Source organism: Patiria miniata, unplaced genomic scaffold (genome assembly GCF_015706575.1).
Source record: "Patiria miniata isolate m_02_andy unplaced genomic scaffold, ASM1570657v1 HiC_scaffold_28, whole genome shotgun sequence".
Taxonomy (NCBI): domain Eukaryota; kingdom Metazoa; phylum Echinodermata; class Asteroidea; order Valvatida; family Asterinidae; genus Patiria; species Patiria miniata.
The window spans coordinates 6279552-6285667 of record NW_024037067.1 but is presented as its reverse complement, the minus strand read 5'-3'; the positions used below and the strand labels follow the sequence as shown (position 1 = coordinate 6285667).

The following is a 6116-nucleotide window of genomic DNA, read 5'->3' as shown; positions in this document are numbered from 1 at the left end:
TCCAAAGCATTTGTCATTTTAATTCTTTTGACTGGAGAATGTTATATTAAAATAAGTTATCACTGATTGTACAATTGGGGTGATGCTTTGATAAAAAGTTAAAAACATTCATTTTTTGTAATGGAAAACTCAAAATGTTTAATGCTTTATGCCAATATAAAAGCTGATATAGAGCCAAACTGTTGAATACATGGAATCAGTTGGTTTAAAGGGAATGTACATCATTGGCTTTTGCTATAATTTTTAGAAATGAACTATTTGAGGGGTTAGTATAATAGATCAAATATTGTTTAACTGACATGTTTGAAGTGTTGTGTTCGAAAAGTAAGAAAGAAATCTGATAAAGCTAGTTACATGTATTTTGTTTAAGGCATAAAAGTGACTCAAATTAAACTCAAGACATTTCTGTCAACTAAAAAAACTGGATTTGCAGAAAATATCGGAATACGAGGGTATTGGTATGCAAGTCACTTGACATAAAAGTGGTCCAAAATTGACCCAAGGATGGGCAGGAGAGGGTACGGTGATGTCAAAGGTCATGAAGACAACACTGCTTTGCATCTTCTCAGACTCTATATCCAAGTAAGAGATATTGAAGATGTGTTCAATCGAAGGGTTTCATGCATCCCAATCCAAATTTGCATTATTCAATTCATTCACTGTTTACTGCTTATAAGTAAAGGAATAGTAAAATTTATTATGCCAAGACGAATAAATATTGTTTCCTATTACACTGAAAAAAAATAGAGGTGGGTACAATCTTTTTCTTTTTGGCACAAAATTTGTAAAGCCAGAAAAATAGGGTGGGATGATGGAAGATTCATTTTTATTATTATTTTTTTTAATTTCATTTCGCGTTATAACAGTTAATGTGTGAACCAACTGTTCAATCTGCATCTGCTGCAGTGTTTGCAAGCTTTGCTGCACATGCACAGTGCATCATGCAGCAAGACCGCACTGCCGACCAACTTAAAAATATGAAATAACAATTTCAAACACTGTCCACAAAAACTAGGGTGGAGCAGCACCAGTTTTTCATTTGTTTAAATTTTTTGCACACAAAAATTTCGGTTTTGTATGATTTTCTAGGTTGGATTTGGTAATAGGAAATGTGGGAATTGTTTGGGGGGGGGGGTTTTGGTGTTTTTTTTAGGCCAAACTTAAAATTACATTACATGTACATAGAAAACAAGGTTCAGTATTAAAATGGCCCAAACCATACCAATTGCACTACAAGTAGTAAGGAGTAACTACAGAGCCTGAATTGCACACATTATCATACTTAAGGCAGTCAATCCAGGCCATGAGTAGGATCAATCCAATCCAGTCCAGGATCTCCAATTCCAGACGTCCTCCTTATATCCTGACTGGTTCAGCGCCTTTGATAGCTGGGTGGGTGACCTTCTCTATGATCTGGGCCCTGCCTCTCTCCACCAACCTGCTGCTGTATTTCTGCAGGAATCAGTCTAGTGTCTCAGCCTTACTCAACCCTGCAGTTCTCCTGCTCCATCTGTGGACAACCAAAACAGTCACGGCTGAGACTATATAGCCACGAGACCAGTCATTAACAGCGAGGGAGACAGCAGCAAAAGTGACAACTCCTCGAATCGAGGATTGCCTGACGACGACGAGTCTAGTGGATGCCACAGCAGCTGCTAGGAGCCTACAAACCCCACAGCTCGGCAGTTAATGTCACACATCAGCACCCGGATCGTCTTGTCCAAGTTTCTGCGGCAATGCAGCAAAATGGCAATGGCTCATCCTTCAGCTTTCTGTTTCCAGATTTTCTGCTTGTCAGTCGTTCCAAGGGTCTGCTCTGATACCCCGAGTGCTCCACTTCCACTTTCCTTTGGAAGTTGGGTTTGTCTGCTCTTGCCTGTGTTCTCTCTCAGGGGTATAACTGCCTGCCCAAACATCAAATGATTCCCGACTCAGCTCTTCATAAACCTGTTTGATTACAATAAACATAAAAAAGGAAATTGTCAAATTGGATAATTACAGTAGTCCCATGGAATTGTTATTTCGAACACTGACTTCAAATTGGTAGTCATTGCTCTGCATCCTATGACACACACATCAATCAGCTATCATTTAAAATCTCTGGCTGGCAAATTTAACAAAGCCATCCAAGCAGTCAAAAACAGTCAAGTGACTGTTTTTTTCATACATTCTTTTACTCAAAGCAGCTAGGATTGATTGGCTGTGACTTTTTATGTAACTTGATACAGTTTTGACAGGGGAATTAATGAAACATAGGCCACAACATAACATAGATATGGAAAAAATGCAATATCATGGAAATCCATTTCCCAGTGACAACCTCCTTAATATTGAGTCTCAGAGAAATGTCAAGGTACCGGCCCTCGGTCTCCCCACAGCAATTTTCACACCATGGCATAAAAATTAGGATTAAGAAGGAAAATAGAGAGGACCTAGTTCTGGAACTGGAAGTATAGGCCTCGAGTAGAGAGGAACATTCTCATGATTCTGTCTAGCCCCATAAATGTGGCCTATTTACTGGACTGCCTCCGTAAACATAGGCCACACGTCCACATGTACAAAATCGTGTCGACTTTGCCAAATTTTGATTTTCACATTTAGGCTTAGTTTGTAGGATTTTTTTGCTGTAGAAGCATACTCACCCACTTCATAGGCTAGTCAGAAAGTGCTTCCTTTTTCAGATGTCTAATTTTTGTGAAATTTCATGTTGAAATTTTGATACGCAAACGTGTAAAAATGAATCTGGAAATTTCACAAAAAATATACATCTGAAAAAGGAAGCACTTTCTGATTAGCCTATAAAGAGGTTGAGTATGCTTCTAAAGCCAAAAAACCCTACAAACTAAGCCTAAATGTGAAAATCAAAATTTGGCAAAGTCGACACGATTTTTGTACATGTGGACAGGCGCGGTTCTACGTTCTTTTGGCCCCCCACAAAAAAATTGTGTTCTGGATCCGCCCTTGCTATAGTGTGAATGATTTTAGGATTTTATTGGCGCTCCCCATTGAAAATATGGCATGAGCCCCCCCCCCCCCCCCCCCCCCCCCCCCCCCCCCCCCACCACCACCACCACCACCACCACCTATTGATTTTCGGAGGCCTAAGTGTCTGGAAAAAATAACCGGTCAACATTTCAGCACGCTTCCCTGAAAAAAATTTCTGGATTCACCGTGCTAGCCCCCCCAAAATATTGGCTCTAGAACCGCGCCTGCATGTGGACGTGTGGCCTATGTATACGGAGGCAGTCCAGTAAATAGGCCACATTTATGGGCTGATGGGGCTAGATTCTGTCAGGCGCACGCAGTTGATTTAACGTTTTCAAAGTGGAGTCAGGATGCTTTATTCTTTCCAAACTTTATCCTCCGATGGCGTATACATGTGTACATATTCATAGTCTTATAACTTGCAAAGCACCCTGGCTTTTATTTATAAAAACTTACCTTTTCAAAGAGAAAGTTTTGGACACACGTTCACATCTACCGTTTTAAATTTCGTCCCAATAAATAGCGCCATCTATCGGTAAAAGGAACAGCGCCCTCTCTTGACCAAATAAATAGCGCCCGCTGTTGATAAAATATATAGCGCCCTCTATTGGCGAAATAAATAGAGCCCAATTTTTGATAACAATATACAGCGCCCTCTATTGTTCTTCACTTGTGGGGCGAGTTGGTAAAAGGGGCGAAAACGTTGGGGCGAGTTGGTAATGGTATCAGGTCAATAGAGGGCGCTGTTCGTTTTATCAATAGAGGGCGCTAAATATTGGACCTGCATTGTTGAAAACTTTGAACCAAAAACTGTTGGTGTCCGCACAAAAACTATAAACAAATAGGTTAAAAAAAGGAAGATAACTTGGAAATACCTGCCGAAATGATTTGCCCTAAATCATCAGCGTCCCCCAACACCCTCAAAAAAAGTTGATTGGCACATTGTTTTCAAGAAAGTGTGATAAATGGAAAACTGAAGAATCCAGTACCTTTGAAAAGTCATTTATTTCAAGTTATTGTAATCAAATTGTATTTATCTGAAAGAAAGATATATTCGTTAACTATATTTGTAGAAATTAATTACATCCATTCCAATTGCTGTGTATTTGAGTCTATCTAGAAACACAATTATAAAAAGTGCATTACAAAAAAAACCTTTAAAATTAAACTACAGAAATTTGATATTTATATTACAATTAACCAAACACATTTATGTCAGGACATATTTTCCAGATGTTTGCAATAAGTTTTCTTTTCCAGAACATCCGATCGTCACCTATGCACATAACCGGCATCAAATCTAAACTAACATTTCAGCTTTTTCAGAACGTGCAGCAAAATATACACATATCTCTAACTATTCATATCCGAATCTTTTATATATTTTTTTTGAAAATATGCAAATATTTGGCTAATTAATCTGGTTTTTACAAACATTTAATTTACAAGCAGATATTGCAAACAAGGTGCTGAGTACTTTCACAAAATATAAGTAAGTTTTTTTCTCACAGACATGACAATGCTACTTTATGATAAAATGGATACGAAAAATTAATCAATATTGTTCATTTGGTAATTTTTGTTGTTGTAAATGCTATTCACAAACATTGCAGATAAATGTAATAAAGATAAATGGCATATTACATGTACGTAATAATTTACAATTTTGTGGATTTTATTTTTGTTAACAAAATGACATCAATTGCTACCTACAAGATATAACTTATTCCGCACTCTGCAGAAAAAAAAACCTGCATGCAGTGGCTTACTGTACTGAAAGATTTAGGCCGTAAGTATATCAAGCGATTGTGTGAGAATGCTTTAGTATTTGCCTCTGACATTTTAATTTGTCCATCCTTAACCATTTGAAGAAAACAAAATGCTCAACTCGGACATGATTTCAGATGAAACAGGTTTTTCCCTTAAATTTGGTATAACATATAATGTATAATGAAATACAGAACAAAATACTTGCAAATACAGACTCTTACATAGATAGCTTCATTAGCAAATGCATAAATACTAAAAAGGTCCCAAATGCAAAAAAAATACTTAAATTTCAGCAATATATGCAAGAAACACAGGTTTTTACCGAATGATACGAGCAAGGATGGCATCATGCAAGAAGGCAAGCATAGAAATTGGGCAAAAGAAATAAATACACCAAAATAAAAAAAATAATAAAGACACACATTAAATGACATAGTTACAACCTCATAATATAGCATCAACTTATATCTGTGAAAAAAACTGCAGTACAAGTGCGAGTGACTGATTACCAAATACTAAGAAATTAATAGTATTTCATATCAAATTAAAATAAGGATGTATAACCCTTTCTGGAAATATTTCATTTTCCATCATAACCAACCCCAATTTAAAACAAAATTGAAAACTCATGGTACCGTTTCGAAATTCAATCAAAATTCTCCACTAATTATACTAAAAGTGGCAAGCATCCTGGCTCAGTTCATTACACAATCACAGAAAGTCTTTAAAAAAAATTAACACCATTTTCAAGGTTTGATACGTGGCTTAAGTCGAATGGGTCAACATCTTATGTTACAGAAAGAACAAACAAAAAAATTGTTTACAAATGTGACCAACTCTACAAAAAAAAGTTATAAATTAATGCTGTGCATTATCATGTAACGATCCGCTCAACGTTGAGAAGGTCAAAATATGATTTCCATTTTTTGTCAGGATTCATTCACAGAAATTTTGATTTCGATAAATTAAGTGGGACAAAATGACAATTGCGAGTGCATCGTGCCCAAATCTACAACAGAGCCAGCTATTTCAAAGCCTGTTTTTTCAGTAATTTGAACTCCAAGGAAGTAATTAATATGCAAATACGTCATATCTCCAGAACGGGAGGGGCTATGGAGCTCTATTATATACCAAATGAAAGCTTACATTATGGGCTTTCCAACCATGTATATAACATAATACCCTTTTTTGTGGAGAGTGTCACAAATATGTAAACATGTTCCTATAGGCATATGAGTCGTATCCAAAGTTGCTACCCTATTTGATGTTGGATATTGTTAAAAACTTACTAAGAGTTTTCAAGCCAACATCTTTTTCTAAGTTTATTATGTCCTTGAGTTGTTTTTCTTGAGAACTGAATT

General features: G+C 36.7%; 1 long non-coding RNA gene across 1 annotated transcript; it reads right to left on the bottom strand.

Annotated features, from left to right (window-relative positions):
- Window positions 1-3542, bottom strand: LOC119734976. Its single transcript, XR_005272134.1, has 2 exons — window positions 3442-3542; window positions 1-1947 (listed from the first exon to the last, which is right to left on the bottom strand). It is a non-coding gene; the product is annotated as an uncharacterized LOC119734976 (long non-coding RNA).
- Between the last annotated feature and the right edge of the window lie 2574 nt (window positions 3543-6116).